This window comes from Myodes glareolus, chromosome 17 (genome assembly GCF_982192425.1).
Source record: "Myodes glareolus chromosome 17, mMyoGla1.1, whole genome shotgun sequence".
Taxonomy (NCBI): Eukaryota; Metazoa; Chordata; class Mammalia; order Rodentia; family Cricetidae; genus Myodes; species Myodes glareolus.
The window spans coordinates 16,940,223-16,959,911 of NC_142042.1; the positions used below are offsets into that span (position 1 = coordinate 16,940,223).

A 19,689-nucleotide genomic window follows, 5' to 3' on the forward strand; every position below is an offset into this window, starting at 1 on the left:
CACTGATCAAAGCACACAATAAATCAAGAATTCAGGAGTTGCCCATGTGAGGATTCCAGCACTTTCTGTCTTGGACTGTTCTGGAAATAAGTAAGCTTGACAAGGTCTTCTGAGCTGATTGATGTCTTACCTGCTGAGTAATGTCAGGGGGAAGGTTGTGTTACTCTGCTGTACACTTTGGGACATAGAGTAAGGCTGGTTTCTTTCTCCAGCGTCAAAGATTCTTTTCTCCCATTCTCTGTAGCTCAGTATATTCTTTTATTATTCTTTAAGGCCCATTTGCTACTTAAAAATACTCCTTTTAAAAAGGGATCTTTCAAATTGCTTTACTCCATTAATAAGTATTGAGGTTATAATACAGAAAATACTGATTTAAAATGTTTAATTTACTTGTCTTCTTGTTGTGCGTGCCTGCATATGTGTATGCATGTTTACACGCGTACCAGGGCATGTGGAAGCCTAAGGCCGATGCTACACATCCTCTTTAATCACTCTTTCCACATTATTCTTGGAGGCAAGGCCTCTGATTCGAACCCAGATCTCACCCACATGATTAGTTTGTTTAGCCCACCTGCTCTAGGCTGGATCTCAGGTCTCCACTTTCCCAGGCTAAAGGCTAGAATTACAGGCGAGGTACCACACCCACCCAGCATGAGTTCTCCTGGGTTCTGGGATCTGCAGTTTGGTCTTCTTCCCTGTTTTAAGTGCTGTCATCATTGCCTTAGTCTCTCCAGCCTCATTACTGCTTTATAGTATGAAATCAAATTCTATGGCAGGGCAGACCTGGGGTGTCTTGATTCTAGGTATTCCTGATGTCATTCCATCCTTCAAGGAGTTCTTGGGCTGGGTTAAAAGTTGGCATTTATATGCCACAGAATCTCATTTCCTTCAGTTCCATTCCTTATTCCTTCAGAGATAAGGTTTGTGCCTCTTGCGGTGTTTTGGGAGATGGTAGTGATATGCAACCATGTTGCAGCTAAGCAGGATTCAAACTCCAGTTCTAGTCAGTGAATGTGAGTTGAACAAATGGTTAAATCCTGCCGTGTCTCTGTTTCTCGAAGTGCGCGATTGGGGTGATAACACAGTTTACTTTTCCGAGTGTCGTGAGCCTCACATGCGGTCCATGCGCCAAGTGCTCAGAGCAGTGTTGGTGCCTGTGTAAACTCCCCTGTGAGGCTTGCAAGCTGATGAGACCTGATACTGCCTGTTTTCCCCAAGGGGTTTGCTGATCTGGTAAATGTTTGTGTTTCTGTTCGGCCTAGTTATAGACTGTCCCTTGGTATACATTCCTGTACTCTACAGTGAGTTCTCAGAACACACTGTACTCTGCTTCAGCTGCCAGACCATTTATGAGAGTCCAGGCTGAGGTCTCCTCGTTCACCCTTTTCTTCTTATCAAAGGAAAGCCATGGTATTCGGTCACTTTATACTACCTAGCTAGCCATTCTTTATCACAGAGCTAAGGGGAAAAATGTGCAAGAAACAGGCTGAGTGTAAAGTTACACTTGCTGCTAATTCATTTTCTCCAAAGAAGAAGTTTATGAGGGATAGGGTGATACAGGTCAGAGCAGAATTGTTCCAACTGTAATTAAAGGATTACAAACTCTCAGAGGTAGGGTCACATTGGGAATTCCCTGAACACTGAATAGAAATGGGATCAACCTAAAGTCAGACTGTATCTGGGTGGCACATGATATGTACTGACTTATTTTTAAGTTTATTCCGCAGGAAACTGTCCATTTCAATGGGAGTAATAATGGCGGAGACGGCACAGTACTTACTATAATCCAAGCAGGACCTAAGTACCAATGCATAATCTTGATGGGAAGGCCTTAAAAAGTGGAGTGGGAAAAGGGATTGTAGGGGTTTGGGAAGCTCAAATATAATTGTGGAAGGACTTTTCTTATTTAATGATTTTAATTCTTAGAGTTTGTACTTGATATATGAGTGCTTCTGCAGTGTTCCGCAGACCCTGTGTGGATCCTGAGGACACTAGTTAGGGTTGGTCACATGTGACCCTGGCAGCTCAGAGAGGTTAGAAACAGAAATGGAAACTTGTTCTAGGCTGAAGTTCTCTGTGAAACCTCCAGGCTGTTCAAAGTAGACGGTGGACAAAATCATGGCTCTCTGTGTTTGGCTGGCAGTCGCGCTTTGGTTTCTAATTTTGGTTGCATATTTTCTCCAATGTTTCATTTTGACACCGTATGTTTTAGAAAGGACTTTTCCCGTGGATAACATTTTATGATATGCCTTTTCCTAAGTTCTAGGCGACAATGTGGCTGTGTTTTATTTACGTGAATCACTTGTGATGGGAACCAGGCTCGAAACTATTCAGAAATAGTGTTAATTATACAAATAAAAGAGGCGCATATCTTCTTGATTCATCTATGTGTTTCAAGAGTTGCTCCTGGGTTTATTCCTCAAACCATATATAAATAATCACATCATATTCTAATGCAGTACTTTTTTTATTTAATTAAATATAGCTTCGTACAGGGCTGTATGACTTCCTACTAAAAGTGCATGAGTAACTAGTGTCTGGTAACTAGTGTCTGGTCATGAGATTAAAGGCAATGGAAGACTGAACGCAACACACACGGTGAAATAAATACTTATTTCTTTAATAACTAGAGTTTAGATTTTGTAGGCTTTAGTGATTTCTCATTGGTATTTACAGAGCAAAATAGAAAAAAAAAAAAAGGATGCTCCTCAATCCTGTTACCCCAGCTATCAGGATTTTTGATAAGCAGGATTTGGGGACTATGAAGGCAGAGAAGTGGTGTGGTCTGTAGCTTGAGCACCCACTATGGTGAACTGCTGCACTCTAGTCTTCAAAGATGGAGCCTATGCTGGGGCCCTAGTGGATCTTAATCACTCAGATTTTGTATGTACTCCATGGCAAATGGGGCAATTGGTGGCACCAGGAGGAAAGGCAGGCTAAAGACCAGGACTAAAACTTCCACTCCAAGTATTAAATAGTTAGTACCCATGTAATGTTCATAGTGCTGAGGTGGGGGAGGACAGGACAAACAGAGGACCTTGAGCTCAGCTTGAGTGTCAAGGTGACCTGAATCCCATGGTTAGGATGTTTGCCATTTTTCTATTTTTTTAAAAATAAATATCTCCTTTGATAAGGTCCAGTGCTATATGAAGGGCCTTGGAATTTGTATTTAAGGAGGTCATTTTGTAGGACTTCATGAGTGGAGATTAATGTGACTTAGCATAGGTCATCACGGCTGATAAAGGGAAAAGCTCAAGGTGCCTGCTGGGTGTGGAACTATTAGGTTTAGAGGCTGAAAGTCAACAAAGTGTCAGACTCTTGTTTGCCTTTCAGTTAGGTTTAATCAGATTTCAGAGGGCAAATAAGGCCTGCATGGAGGATATCTTCAGCTCGTTCTTTTCTGTAAGAGATATATGCATGATACACATGGGTAAAAGGTTTTAGTGTTTAGAGGTAGATAGCTTCTTTTATACTTTCAAATGTTCATTAAAATGCAGTCGTTTTTGGATTCTAATCACTTTGAAACTTTATGGACTTACTCTAGATTGATTAAGAAAAGCAACAGATTTAGCTATTTGTTAAAACTGAACTCAAGACTATAGTACAGAAGCCTGAATGTGAACTTGTTCATTGTATTTTCTATTTAGGAGACTTCAATTTACCTTCAAGGAGAGGTGAACAATGCCAGTGCAGTTCCTTGTGTTTTTCATTTATTCCCACTTTAGGAATATGCACTGTATGATAGACTATTGCAAACCTCTAGGGGTAGTCACAGAGTTTGGTAATTATCTAATTAAGCATGTGGTTTTTGTTTTCTGATTTTTATTAGGAGCCTTGAAATGCTTACTATGATTTTATAAGACTATTTGTTGTTATACACCATGTTACCACCCATATTCTCAATTTCTCTACACTAGCATTTCCATGTCCATTTTCAGAGGGTAGACAATTCCTTCTCTAACTAGGAAGATGTGGACTATGAGCCTCCTGAACTGCAGAGGGAGTCCCTGCATTCTCATGTATTCTCATCGCCTTCCTGTCCTCCAAGGCAGGGTAAGGACTACCTTCCTTGAAGTATACTAGCATTCAGTCATGCCTCTTTTTACCCTCTCTTCAGAATTCCTTACCCCTCCCTTGTTTTTTTGCTGACTCCTTGAAAAATATCTGTTAGCAAAATCGTTTCCTGGCCCAGTGTCAGCCTTTAGACCTGTTCCAAGGTCTTCTGAAAAACAAACGACCATAGCTTCTGATCCCTGGCACTTGTTCTTTATGTTGCTGTGGTGTGCCTAGAAATGCTTTCATCATTTAGCAGTCATAATCAACTTGCCCAGTCTTTTTGGGCACTTGATTCAGGCCTCATGTCACTGTATTCTGGAGGTCCCCATAGTGAATACAGAATAAATGTTATTTGAGTGGATGACATTTTATACTTGCATGATTATTGTTTTGTATTTTTATGGTTTTTCTTTTCCCTTGACTCTTTCATTGACTTTTATAAAACTCTTAAATTTTTGTTAACTGAGGCTCTGAGGATCCCCTTTGCCATTCTAGCAGGGTTGACTCATCTCTGGGTAGACACATACTGCTTACAGGCTTAACTTTAAAAGACATGTATGTAGCAGGTTTTTCATCTTGTCTTGATGCTTATGAAGAAGCTATGCATTCTTGTGTGTTTCCCACCTGTTTGTATCCAATTTTAAACTTCTCATTAGACATATAAAACTTGATCCTTTTACCCTATTACTTTTGAGGGACATTTACGTTTTGACATCCCATGGTACAAAGATATTTTATTAAAATAGAAATCTCAGAATGATGACTGGTTCTAAATCCTTCATTTGTTTTATTACATCTAAGAGCTTTAGTTTTGCACTGCTCCAATTTTTATCTGAAAGAGCCTTAGTTTACTCTCCCTGCCTCTCTAGGTTTGTCTGACTTTGCTTTTTAGTTTTTCCCTTTTCCTCATTTCAAATTATTTAACTTAGTAGAAGCATATATATCTTCACTGAGATATGTATTTTTCCCCTAGGGCAAATTGAAACCACTGGTCTGTGAACCCTTGAGGGAATTTAAGTCTTGGTGTCTTAAACAGCCTTTGCATTTCTGCTTTTATAAACTATGATCTATCTGAACCGAACTTTGCTCTTAAACGGTACTGGGATGACAATTCACATCACGTGGCCTGTGTAACCGTGAGAACTTAGTGTTTGGTGATATTTCCTGCACTCACCTTGCAATGTGATCTTTTGGACCTCTCTCAGGCCACTTCAACCACACAGTAGTTCTTTACCTGTGTCTGTGGGGTGTCTTGCTGATGACTTGCTCTGTGTCTTCCCTTTCTCTCTATTTCAGGCCAAGAGCTATTGTAACACTTCAATAGAAAGGCATCTATATTTTTAGTGTTTATGGAACATGCACTTTATTGGTTATGTTCTTGTTGTGTGATTGTGAGAGGGTTGCTACCATTGTAGACTTTGTCATCTTTGAACTTTTAGCCCCCTTCACCATGTTGGGAAACTGAGGATTAGGAACGAAGGACATGGGGTAGTATTCCATCTTTCGCTTGACTATAGTGGAGTTAGGTTGAAAGCTTGGGTACCATGAGGCTTCTCCGTTTTTTATTTCATGTGGTTGATGCCCAGCATAGTGGCCTCTGTTAACAGCAACAAGTGCCAGTTGCCCCAGCATTATTGAAAGTCTCACATTGACTTCTGGTCTTGGTTTAGAAGCTAAAATGATATGAAGAAAGATAACACTAGGTAATATTTGGGATTTCCAACAGCTCCATGAGGTTTGTAGTAAACCCTTGAGAGCCATTCCGGAACTCTGGAGTTTGAGGCAGCCTCAGATGAGAAGCTGGACTGCCTGGGGTCTCAAGTACTGTCTGTAACTGTAGGATTCAGACACAAGTCCTTTTCTCTCTTTGGTGAGAGGAATTCTGGCATGTGTTCCATGCATATCACCTCGCTTAGTCTTTACAATAAATGTGCATTAGGCTCTATCCCATTTTACAGAAGACGAATCCAAGGCTGTTATCAGTTCAACAGCTTGCTCAAGCTCTTCGGAGTAGTAGTTGCAACTATAGTAGTACCCAGGGTTTGTTGGGCTCAAAGGCTTGGCTCTTCACTGCTCGGGGCTTTTGCTATGTGTCAAGTGCTGTGTGCTCATGACAAGATTGAAGAGACGGATATGTACATCCTTTGTATAGTGGGCTATTAGTGCTCTTGATATGATAAAAATATGTCCTGGAGCTTGGAACTGTTATTAATCCTTTTATGTTAGGATTGACATTTGCTTCATAATTTTTTATATCAATACTTTGTACGTTCAGTATTGTTAGTATTTCATCAAAGTCATGCTTCTTGATTTATAAAATGTTATTTTAATTTTCAAATCTTAACCCAGAGGGAAGGAACTCTGTATTGTGCCCTCCCCTATAATGTCATTAATTCTTGTTTGAAAAATAAAGAACGTAGTAAATTGACCAGGATCTCTTTGCAGATTCTCTGAACTCCAGAGTCCAATAATTATAATTATATTAAGGAGAGTAGGATCTTTAAGATTCTAAAGTTACTTTAAAGGGTTAATAGAATGTTGACACACATAGAGGAGGATTGATTGCTTCGGTAAGGGTGTTGAATGGAGCTGTAGACAGAGATGGATGCCTATAATTCTGGCATTTGGGAAGACAGGCAGGAGGGTGGGGATTTATGGTTGTTCATGAGGCTATTAAGGAAGTTCCAGGCTAGCCTGGGCTAGGTGAGGCCCTGCCTCAGAAAGAAGATATTTAGAATGGTCATAAAAAAAAATCATAAGCCTAGTTGACCTCCTTTGTGTGCTGGTAATTTTGAAAGCGAGCATATTGTTGAAATACTTAACCAACTTGTTTAATTTCTGTGCATTGCTGAAATACCCCAAAGCCTGATTTTAAAATGCTTGGAAAAACTTTAAATTGCAAGAGGAAAATAAATGAGCACTTACTCATGCTGTAGCACTTTTCTGTAATTCACCTCAAATTCTGAGGTGGTCCTCTGGTTCTTTTTTTTTTTTTTTGAGTTAGGAAGAGATTTTAAGGGCTCCTGATCCCCAGTAATTTGTTTAATTGTCTTAATGCTATCTTTATAATGATTTTAAGCTGCGGCTTTCTGTGAGCCAGTGCCCAGGTCTGGGTAATTGACATCCTGGCGGTGAGGTCTGTTTTCTTTTACTGGCTGGTGGCAGCCTCTGTGACCTCACAGGGTAGTTTTATAATATTTCAGCTTCTCTTACCATTACTGGGGAAGACCTACAATGTGGCTTGGCGTTTCAGAAGTGGTAATTTAAGTATAAAAGAGAGTGTGAACCTTTGGAGACATAGCTCTGAAATGCAAACAGTACTTTAAAATTTCCCTACCAGTTTCATCCAGAGCTAGTTGCTGATATTTGTTTGAAACATAAAATTTCAAATTCTGTCTTTATTTTCAAAGTATGTGCGTGCGTTAATTTTTGTAGATGAGAAATTTGAATTTTTCCTTCATCTTTCATAAATGGCGTATATAAGTTGAATCTATTTGGGGGGATGCATAAAAAAACATAAACCAATGAAAGGTAACAATAGGTCATATAAAACTACATGTATAACGCACCCTGGGAGTGTTAATGTGAGCCTCAGGTGGGTGTACTTAGGCACAGTCGGCTCAGAGACTTCCAAGCAGGAAAATTCACTGGGGTGTGGCTCACACATAGCACAGGTAGATATGGGATTTGGTAAGGTATCGAGGTCTCCAGTTAAGGATCCAGATCATGGGATTGTCTGTGGGGTCCCTTGATGCAGGAGAATTGTCTATATTCTGTCCAATCATATTTTAATAAAACGCCGATTGGCCAGGCAGGCAATATAGGCGGGAAAGCCAGACAGGAAGTAGAGGTGGAGCAAAGGGACTGGGAATATTCTGGGAAGCAGGAAGCTCCCTCTGCCATTCCTATGCAGACCATCAAAGCAGCAACATGTGAGCTGTCACACTGAGAAAGGTACTGAGCCGTGTGGCTAACATAGATGATGATAATGGATTAATATAAGTTACAAGGACTAATAAGAAGCCTGACCTAATGGGCCAATCAGCTTTATAACTTATAGAGATCTCTGTGTGATTGATTTTCTTTGGCATATGCCGGCTGTGGGGTACCGGGCGGGACAGAAACCCCAACAAGCCGGCCCTCATGTTACAGTCCCCAGACCACATCGTATGTACCTGGCATATTGAGAAACTCTCCACCTGAATTCTTCCCACACTTGTTCTGACTTCCAGGGTCAGTGCTGAGTGATCTGGTAGCAGACACCCCAGTTTCTTCCCTCACTCCTCACTTACGGTCAGGGCTCTGTGTGTTCAGCCATTTGGAGACTCTCCCTTGAGGACTGATTGACCACCATATATGGTGATGCTCCACATCCTGTTCTGGCTCCACCTGGGCTCTCAGTCCTCTGTTAGCTGAGGGTTCTTCTTGTATGCAGCTGACGTTTTAGTTGAATTTTCTACTTAGGTTCTCCACTCTCCTTTGTCTACATCTCATTCCCATGCCAGGGTTATGCATGCTTGTCTTGCAGCTTCCTGCATTTAGCTTGTTGCTTATGCCTTGTTGGTGATAGAATATGAAAAGAGCCATCGGCTGAAATTTACCATCATAACCACTTTCATGATTGTGCTTTAGAGTATTAGCACTATCCACACTGCTGTGCAATGTCTCCTCTTGCACACCTGAAGCTATTACATTATACCATTGCTTCCAATTCCTGCAGCCCCTGCTCCTGACAATCACTTTTCAGTTTTCCCTTCTTATATTTTTGACTACTTTAGATACCCACTATTTATCTTTTGGGGATGGGCTTATTTCATCATCATAATGTCCTCAAGGTCCCAGGTGGTAGCATTCTTCTTCTTTTTAAAGACTGAGTAGTATTTCATTCTCTGTATATTCCACATTTTGTTTATTTGTGCACACTTGAGTGAATATTTGGGTTGCTTCCACACCTTGACTATTTTGGATGATATTGCTATTGCTCTGATTGAGCATTGTATAAACATCTCTTTGTGGTCATTCTTTAAATTCTTGAGCATTTTTTTTCTTTTTTTGTTTTTTTGAGACAGGGTTTCTCTTATGTAACAGTTCCAGCTGTCCTGGAACTAGCTCTTATTGATCAGGGTGACTTGAACTCACAAAGATCTGCCTGCCTCTGTCTCCCAACTGATGGGATTAAAGGTGTGCACCACCACTGCCCGACTTGGACATTTTTTTTATGTCCAGGATAAATATTCAAAATCTAAATGGCCTGATAATTCTATTATCGACTTCTTGAGAAACCACTATCTTCTTTTCTATACTGACTGTATCATATTGCACTTCTCCCAAGAGTGCATATGTGTTTTAATTTTTCTGTATTTCCCATCCCCTGCCAGCAATCAAACTAAGAGGTTTGCAATGCTAAATGTACACTCTTTCCCTGAACTCTACCCCAGAATTCCAGAATTTGATAGTGGACATTGTAACTAGATGTGAGGTGACATCTCATAGCTTTGTATTGCTCTAATAATTAGCATTTTCTATCATTATGACAAAATGTTACTACTAATTAGCTTATAAAAAGAAAATGTCTGCCTCACAGTTTTACATATTTGTGCACATGTTCAGTTGGTTCCTTTACTTGTGTTTTTTGGCAATGCAGCACCTCATGGTGGCATACATGGCAGAAGCAACCACAAGTACCATAAGTTAGGGGTGAAGAGACAAGTGGGGTGTAGCGTGAATTCTAATTCGTATTAATAATAAAAACTCAGGCCTTTAATCCCAGCACTTGTGAGGCAGAGGCAGGCAGATCTTTGTGAGAATGAGCATTTACTAAAAGATAAGCAAGTACCAGCAATGATATGTATTTTACAAGATAAAAATTGAATTATTGTAGAGTTTTTGTGAGTTGTGTGTTAGGACTGCTTAACCACTTATTTTAAACATCAGCCCCTTATTTAGGTAGCTGATTTTTTTTTGAAAATTCATAATTTTGCTAGGTATTGGAGGTACATGCCTTTAATCCAAGCACCAGGGAAGTAGAGGTAAGGGGATTTCTGAGTTTAAGCTAACCTGTTCTACAGAAAATGTTCCAGGACATCCAGAGCAACACAGAGAAACCCTGTTTTTGTTGTTTGTTTTAAATCTATAATGTAGCCTTTGTAAAGGAAGGGCAGCATATTCAAAAGCCTTCCTGCCTTTACCAAAGGTCTGTTCAGGGCAAGGAAGCATACACAATGTGCCAGGGTTTCACCTTAGTGTGGTCTAGCACTCTAAAGAAGGAGGAAATTTTCATATTCAAACATAATTTAACATTGGAGTTTCTGATGAGAGAGTCAGGTGTGCACTTGATCTTCAAAGTCTGTGCACAGAGTGCATTTCATCAAGAAGTTATCTGAATTCTTTTATAAAGTTCCTAAAAGTGCATCAGCATGCTGCCCACTGGACATTTCCTTTCATGGTGTGATCCTTCCACATTCTCTCCCTTGTCATACTGTTAGTCCTTGAGTTATGAACTACTCTGAACTTTCCTTCCTTCCTTCCTTCCTTCCTTCCTTCCTTCCTTCCTTCCTTCCTTCCTTCCTTCTTTCCTTTCTTTTTTTGTTGTGAGTCTAGTCTTTTTTCTTTAAATTTAAATTTCATTTTTTTAAAAAAAACATTCTTTTCTTATTTTATGTACCAATCTCAGTTCCTGCTCCCTATCCTCCTCCTGCTACCTCCACCATCCTCTCCTTAGAAAGGGTAAGGCTTCCCATGGGGAGTCAACAAAGTCTAGTACATCACTTTGAGGCAGAACCAAGCCCCCCCCCCCAATGTTTAGGCTGAACAAGGTATCCCTCCAGAGAGAATGGGCTTCAAAAAGCCAGTACAAGCAGTTAGGGATAAATCATGTCCCCACTGCCAGTGGCCCTACAGAGTGCTCCAGCCATACAACTGTCACCTGCATTCAGAGGGTCTCCTTTGGTCCTATACTGGTCCCCCTGCTGTCAGTCCAGAGTCAGTGAGCTCCAGAGTCAGTGAGCTCCCACTGACTAAGTAGCTTAGTTCAGTTGTTTTTGTGAGTATCCTCACCATGGTCTTGGCTCCTTCGCTCACATTATCGCTCCTCCCTCTCTTCCACTGGACTCTGGGAGCCTGACCCAGTTCTCTGCTGTGAACTATTCTTTTGCTGGGTTGAGTAAAATTTGTTAGTAAATTTTCATCTCTGAAATCTGAGAGCTGTCATGAAACAGATTGAGTCACCTGAAAAGATTCCTGAGGTCAAGCACTCAGGCTTCACCATAACAATACCATTTTATCAACCCTTCTGCCCTTAATTTTACTTTAGATTTTTTTTCTGGAGTATAAAACTTCTGTTCTGTAGGGAGTTTTAAGTCTATGAGATGATGTCTGGAGAAGACCCATGGTCCTGCTCTAAGCTACCTCTCACATCCCTCCATTTGGGAAGGATACATTTTCCGTTCTTTGAGAAGTGGGTATAAAACCTTACATTGTTATATATGTCATATTTGTGATGGCTCCATGGTTTGCACACACTGAATATATATTTGTGATTTTTGAGAGTCATGCATTATCCTTGTTAGATAAAAGGGTTTTGAAAGGATAGCAAGTAAAAATCACTATCTTGCTTGAAAGCTCTGTCTTCTGTCTACTACTTACCTACCTATATTTGTGCATGTATATTTGAGTGCATGTGGAAGTATGAGACCACTGGTGGGAATCAGCTCTCTTCTTTTATCACGTGGCACCCAGGGTTCAGTCTCTGAGAGCCAGTCATGACAGTAAGGGCCTTTACACACTGAGCTACCTTTCTGGTTCCACAGTCTGCTTTTTTGAAAGGTACAACTTTCTACTTCTCCATTTACAAGGCTGGATGTCCTATTCAGAATGAAAATTCCTCACATGGAGTGGATGCTCAATATTTATATTTTCTGTAACGAAATAAAATTTTGTTTATAAACCATACTTTAAAATTTTCTTAATACGCGTTGCACTAATACTTCCTGTAACATCAAGGTCTCACTGAATGTTAGGGCCATTTCAATATATTACATTGTTTTAAGAGGAGGGCAATAAACCATTGAGGAGGGTCAATAACTCCTCTAGGATGGGATGGGATACAGTTATCGATACAATGATTCCCAATTTTTTGATTATTTCTCCTTAATTAGTCAGGATACATCAAGTTGATGCTCTCAGTGAAACACAGTCTCATGTTAGCATCAGGCAGAACTGCCATGTAAGGATGTATCAATTTGATTGTCCTGCAGAGTGCTTTAGCTTATGGTAGTTGTACTGTGTATTAAGGCATCTAATACATGGTGTTGTTGTTTATGGTGGTGGTGGTGGGGGTGTGTGTTTGTGTGTGTGTGTGTACATGCATGTGAAGGATGTCAGGTATTCTGTTCTATTATGCCCCGCTTTAGTCCCTTGAGACAGATTCACTGAACTTGGAGCTTACTGTTTGTAGACTAGACTGGCCTGCCCGCAAGCCCAAGAAATCCATCTCCTTGCTCACTTTCTCCTTGCTCCAACTGTGGGGTTACAGATACACGCAGCCATGCTTAGTGTTTAAGGGTGCTAGGGATCCTAACTCATGCCTTCATGAGGTAAGCCTTCCTGCCCATTGAGCCAACTTCTTAAAATTTGTAATTTGCTTTACCTAATTTCATATTTCACATCAAAGTCTAGACCATTGTTTTCAAGCCATTGAAATGCTATGTGTTGTTACTCAGTTATTCCTCTGTTTTTGGTTAAAGACTGTTGTATCTGACAAAATCTTAGGGTTAATTTTGAATTATAATGTGGTTTTTAGTTTACTTAGGAATTATGGGAGTTTCATTTCAATAATGGGGAGTCATATCCTTTGGCGGTTTAATCCAGATAACCCCTTGACAACTTGATCTGTCAGCAATAGAGTGAAAAGTGTTATCTTGTGTTTTTTTTTTTAACCTTACTTTGACACATAGTTTTACTGCATTCAGGCTGCTTTACTCAGTTTTATCTTATTTTTTGGTTTATTATTAAAGTTAATTTATATTTATTATATTTAATTAATATTTAACATATTTATTATTTAGTTTATTATATTTATTTTATTTTATTAAGTTTTAAAATATAGAAAAACATGGATTATATGAATATGGAAAAACATAGTTCTTATCCAATCAAGATCTAATTGTGGTTTATATATTTTATTAGAAAAGGCATTAATTTGATGTGAATACTCAAAGCCTATGAAAATATGATACACACACATATTCTTATATTGCATGCCTATTTATATTTGTTTAGCATATATACTATATACATTTATATATAATTCAAATTATTTAATATGTTTATTTAATCAAATATTTAAGCTTAAAGAAATTAGGCTAGGAAATTATTGTGGACAAAAGTATAGTTTATATACCTATTTCCAGATCTGTATAATTTCATTTATACAATACATTGTACTAAAGCATCCAGAAACTGAAAGTCCACTTAGACTGCTTTTCTGCTTCTTCTGCAGATGTATTGGTAAATGACTATCTGCAAGTCAACAGATTAAAACAAATAGAAACTTAATTTATTAATCCTTTATTTGACAGGTTGGAGTTCAAAGTATTTGTTAGATGTGAAAGGAAGTGAAGATCATTCAATGCCTTGCTGATAAAGGTAAAGTCATGGTAATTATTCAGGACTTTGGGACACTTGATAGGTGACATAGTTTTTTCATATTGACTTTACGGTCTGCTGAAATCAAGAGAAAGATATAATTTATACAAAGAGTGGAATGTGTGGTTGTTCCTCTAATTATCACCAAAAGTACACAAGATAAGGTGAACTGTTATAAATCAACATGACAGAGTGGATGTGGGTTTGTTCTGGAAGGAGCAAGAAGCTCATTTCTTTCACTTGTAATCTTGGCTTACACACTTAGTCTGTTCCTCAAACATTTACACACTCAGTGATGACCTTTTCTCCAGTATTGATGACTTCATTATGATAACATTTTTCAGGTTTGTACAAACTAGGTTGCAAAATTATTCTGCTTCCAAGCAAACTTATTCCACCACTCTTTTCGGGCTAATGGTTGCAGTGGCTTCCCTGATTTTAGGAGGAGATGTGAGGTGGGTGGTACATGCTGGCTGTGATGTCACCAGTAGGATGTGCTGAAGAGGTGGAGGCAGGAGGAGAATGAATTTGAGCACAGCTTGACCAACACATTTCAAAAGGGCTGAGGAGATGCCTTAGTGGTTGAGAACACTTGCTGCTCCTTGAGAGGACTTGGGTTCAACTGTCCTGGTCCGGGGATCAGCCCCACATCTGGGCACCATTATGTCGGGGTCCAGTCCTAGCTCAGACCATAAATTATTGCTTTTGACCAGACCCCATCATAAACTATCTCTCTCTGGACTGGCGTGGAGACACGGGAATAAATACACAACTCACATGGTTTTATTGGGAGGGAGATTCTCAGTGGTCTCTCATGAAGTCCTGAGTTCACATCCTTAAGAATTCCTCTAGCTTTATTCCCCAAATAGTCTTTATACCAAAATTTAACCAAGGGGAAATACATTAGCATTCTGTTTCCTAGGTAACCAGGTGAATGGCTTTTAGCACATCCACATCTACCTACCCACTGTGTGTGCTAGCTGTCAGTAGGCGTGAATCAGCATCTCTATCAGGCAGCATTCAAATGACAAAGAAGGGAGCAAAACAACATCCTGACCTTTTTGTTAGGTAGCAACAGCCTGTGTGGAAGGTTACCTGACCACTTCAGGTGGGACCTATGGCTGGATAGCCTGGCTGCCATACATGTAGAAATATGGGCCTACATTCAACTTCCAGCACCCACATGGTACCTCATGACTGTTTAACTCCAGTTCCAGGGGCTCTGACTCCCTCTTCTAGGCCCTAGGCACACACACAGGCAAAATGTCCATACATATTAGATAATAAAACAATAAAAAAGTAAAATTAAATAGAGTTGACAATTGTAACCATTGTCCCTTGTTCTTTTGGTAACAAAGAACAATTTGCCCCGGGGGACAACTCCCTAAGTCATAGCCCTAGTAGAGAAAGGAAATAAAAGGCTCTAGAAGGCTTCAGACATAATTCTTAGAGTTTTCAAGCAACTATATCACAGGTGAACAAGTATATATAAGGCAACACAGTAAAAGAACATTGCAGGTAACTCAAAAATATTTAAGAATCCGGATGCCAGATTTTGTAAGTCAACTTAGAGGGGTGCTTTATTTTTGGGGGGGAAGATAGAGGATAAGTGAAAACTAAATATGACAAAACTTAATAGAAAAAGTTTACTAGGTGATTTAGTGAGATTAAACCGGTTTATATTTCATTAAGGGGAGTATAAGCAAGGAGAAGAGGTCAGGAGTATGCCGAGTGATGTGATGGATGCCTGTTTGTTTGAGTGTTGCAGGCTGAACTGGCTCATAACAATGATATAAAAAATGTACTTGTTTTTTAACATCTGTACCAACAAGAAATATGGAAGTACAAGAAGAATTAAAACTATGCATTTTAATTGTTTTACTTATTTATATATCTGTCTGTCTATCTATCTATCTATCTATCTATCTATCTATCTATCTATCTATCTATCTATCTATCTATCTATCATGAGGCAAGGTTTCTTTCTGTAGCCCTGGCTGTCCTGGAACTCACTGTTTAGATCAGTCTAGTCTCAAACTCAGAGATCCACTTGCCTCTTTATCCAGTGTGCTGGGATTAAAGGCATGAGCCACCATGTCTGGCAAAAACTATGCATTTTAATGTACCTTTTCTCATTGGGATTCTTTTTGTTTGTTTGTTTGTTTTTGTTTTGTTTCATTTTGTTTTGAGACAGGGTTTCTTTGTGTAGCGTTGGCTGCCCTAGAACTAACTCTATAGACCAGGCAGGCAGGCCTCGAACTCACAGAGATTGGCCCGCCTCTGCCTCCCAACTCCTCAGAATAAAGGTGTGTGCCACCACCACCCAGCTGGATTCATTTTTTAAAGTCTTTAAATCATAGTAAATATACCCAGTAAAGTTTTAAAGTAATACTTGTGTATATTTATCAAAGCTTTTATTTATTTCTTAAGATTATTGCAAGAAATGTTGATTACATATATTTAAAAATGTTTATTTATGTATATAGGTGGTGGATCTGTGTTTGTGTACCGTGTGTGCAGTGCCCACGGAGTCCAAAAGAGGGTGGTGTGTCTTCTAGAACTGAAGTTATAAATGGTTAGTAATTGTCAAGTGGGTGCTAGGAATTGAACTTGGGTCTTCTGGTTGGAAGAGCAATCAGTGCTCTTAATTGCTAAATCTAGCTCCCTGGTTATATACTTTTTAAATAAAAATGACTATTTTATGTGTATGAGTGCTAGTCTACATGTCCGCATGTGCACCACATACATTCCTGGTCCCTGAGGAGTCCAGAAGAGTGCATTATATTTCCTGTAATTGGAGTTAATACACTCCATGTGGGTGCTAGGAACTGAACCCAGGTCCTCTACAAGAGCAGCAAGTGGTTCTAACAGCTGATCCATCTTTCTAGCTTCTGGATATATAATTTTAAGTTATTTCCATTGGTCAAGTATTTTAACGTTAAATTTACTTTTGGTCTTTAAAAATATTTTCAAATAATTAATCAAGGTATAATAATTTACATATATGAAATACCTAATGCTTAGGTCACGGTAAATTAACACACCCACCACCTCAATCATTGTTTCAAAATTGAAATTTTCAGTATGAAGAATTTTATTTGGAGAACTGTATTACATACCTCTGGTGCTGTCTGCGTGGTTGCAAACATCCCTGAGGTAAAGGTTGGTGTCCATCACTGTCGTGTTGAGAGGGCTGTGAATGTGTAGATAGAAGATGGGAATCATTCAGGCTGTGGGGGAAAAGGCTGTGGATCTTATCTTTGGATACCTGGCATTAAACCCTTAAAAGGGATTGTGGAAAGCCGGGCGGTGGTGGCACACGCCTTTAATCCCAGCACTCAGGAGGCAGAGGCAGGCGAATCCCTGTGAGTTCGAGGCCAGCCTGGTCTACAAGAGCTAGTTCCAGGACAGGCACCAAAAACTACAGTGAAACCCTGTCTCGAAAAAAATAAAAAAAAAAAAAAAGGGATTGTGGAATCTAAGTGCTCCTCTCTTTTTGCATTCTATTCACAATGTAAGTGATTTCTTCTACTTCATACACTAACTGTGGTGTGCGTCCCTCCCCAGAGGCTCAGAGTTTGCCATGCAACTTTGCATGGAACCTCTGTGGGTCAAAAGCAAGCTCCCCTTTGTAAAGTAATACTGGCATAGATTTTATTATCATTGTACACAATGTTGACTGCCATACTTGTTTATCAGAAGCATGGGGTTCCTTTATGAGGGGAAATGACTGGGAAGATAAGAGACCAATAGCTTGTGGTCACTGCAAACATTAGCACTTTGGGTATGGGGCAGAGCATTGTTAGCCTTCTGAAGACCAGGGTGAAGTGTTTGGAAAATGTTTTATCCATTTTGGGAACATGTTTCCAATTGTTGATGATTAATCTTGATGGTCATATTTACAGGGTTGATTGATGCCTCGGGAATTAGTGAAGAATTCCTCTGGGTGTGCTCTGAGGACATTTATAGGGAGGATTGATATGTGAGAGAGTAATTAACTGGGACAGATCTGCCTTGAATGTGGGTAGCGTAATTCAATATACTGGGGACCTAAAGAAGGAAAAGCAGAAAAAGCTAAAACCAGCATCTAAGAAGCATTCCTATTGAAGGGCTCTACTACCTACCAGACTCCACCTTCTTTAGCAGTTCAGTAGGACTCTTAGCAGGGACACACATGATGCTTCTAGGTCTTTCAATTTATACTTACATGGCTCATGGAAACAGCAGCTTCACAGTTCTCAGCCTTTTTGATATGTCCACAACCACTGTTGGACCATGTGATCATATGACCAACTCTCCCTTTGGAATTGCATATGCATTCTATGCTTCCGCCCTTCTGGAGAACTGTGGCTTTAGTGCAGCTGCCGATGTGCTCCTAGTTCATTCCCACAGGAAAAGGGCCCTGTACCAGATGTGGGGTAAGGCTAGAGCCCAGTCACATTAGCAGACTTCAGAGGGAGATTTCTAGTCACTGATTTGGATAACTCAGAAAAGCAGAGGAAGCCTCACCTTGTAAACTAGGCTCTATAGTTAGAGGTTGCCTATAGAATCCTCCCTCGAGGGATGGCACTAAAGATATTTTGAGTACCAGTATATACTAGGACAATGGGAGTGGCTCAGCTTGGGAGGTAAATGTGTAACTATGTCATTGAACAATGAGATGAAGGAATATAGAGGCTGTAATTACACCTAATTTTTCCAGGAATAGCAGTAATCAAAATAATTCAATTGTACTGCCTATATTATCCAGCAATAATATTTAACAGTGTTCTTAAAATAAGACATTTGGTAACAAGATAAAATCACTAGATCCATGATAGCATTTCCATATATTTGTGGGAGTATCTTTTTTTTTTTCAATACAAGTCTTTTATTGTCCCAAAATACACCCCAAATCGCATTAAAATTCAGGATCTTGTTTCTGGAGCTGGTAACTTAGGTCTTACTCATCAGCCTGCTGCACTGTTCCCTTTTCAGACACATAGATACCATCCAAAAACTTTCTGATATCCTTGTTTTTAACTGTCGTGGCTTGCTGTATCAAAGCCGCCGAGTTTGAAACAAGCTCAATATCATTTCCTTCAAGGATTAATTCATCCTTCTGGGCTTGAGAGACAGAACAAGCAACGCCTGTCCTCATCCGAACCCTGCGGATGTATTTTTCACCCAAGAAGTTTCGGATTTCAACCAAAGACCCATTCTCCTGAATAACGACGTTGATGGGGAAGTGAGCATACACAGACCTCATCTTGTAGCGGAAGCCCAGTGTAACACTTGATCATGTTTTGAACGTGGCTGCAGATGGTTCTGACGGTGGCCAGTTCCTTCCTGTTGCCCCACCATTTGTCAACCTGGAGCCTCTTCTTCTTCTTCCCAAGAAGGCTCAACTCTACATTGATGTGATTGAAGTCCCTCCGGAGGGTTCCTCTGGGGCCCTTCACAATGACTGTGCGCCCCTTCAGAGTTATGTCCACATTTTCTGGGATGTCGACCGTCTGATTGCTGAGAATGGTCTTCATTCTCGCAGTAGATGGTGCAAAGACCTTGTGGGAGTATCTTATTTTATTATTTTCTTTTTGAGATAGGGTCTGGGGCTAACACCCTGGTCTAGTCTAAAACTTGTGATTCTCCTGCCTCAGCCACTTGAATATTGGAATTCTAGGCATGCTTTGTCATACTCAATTTGAGACTATTTTAGAGCTCTTTTGTAGTTTTGGGACAAAATTTCATTACTTAACTAAGGCTAGCTTCAAAAATCCTTTTGTAGCTGGGGCTGGCCTTAAACCTTAAAGCTCTTTAAACATACTGCAAAGAGACCTTCTGAAATGCTGCATGTCTTGTTTTTATTTCTGGAGCACAGGCAAGGCTGCTTTCAAGGAATAGCAGTGTTATAAAAATCTCTCCTCATTAGATTTACTGGAAGATTTGTATCCCATTGTTTTCATGTGGTAGTAGTATTCCATTGCATTATTACGCTTTGATTCCTTC

At 39.8% G+C, this 19,689-nt stretch overlaps 1 protein-coding gene and 1 pseudogene across 4 annotated transcripts in view; one reads left to right on the forward strand and one right to left on the reverse strand.

Annotated features, from left to right (window-relative positions):
* Positions 1–19,689, forward strand: part of Bmpr1b (bone morphogenetic protein receptor type 1B) — a 301,493-nt gene that overhangs the window by 78,592 nt on the left and 203,212 nt on the right. For all 4 annotated transcript variants that reach the window (XM_085677630.2, XM_085677634.2, XM_085677629.2 and 1 more), the window contains exon 2: positions 13,635–13,701. The gene's annotated coding sequence lies outside the window, so the exon portion shown is untranslated. The remainder of the gene's footprint in view (positions 1–13,634; positions 13,702–19,689) is intronic.
* LOC148119334 (large ribosomal subunit protein uL6 pseudogene) lies at positions 18,548–19,238 on the reverse strand (annotated as a pseudogene).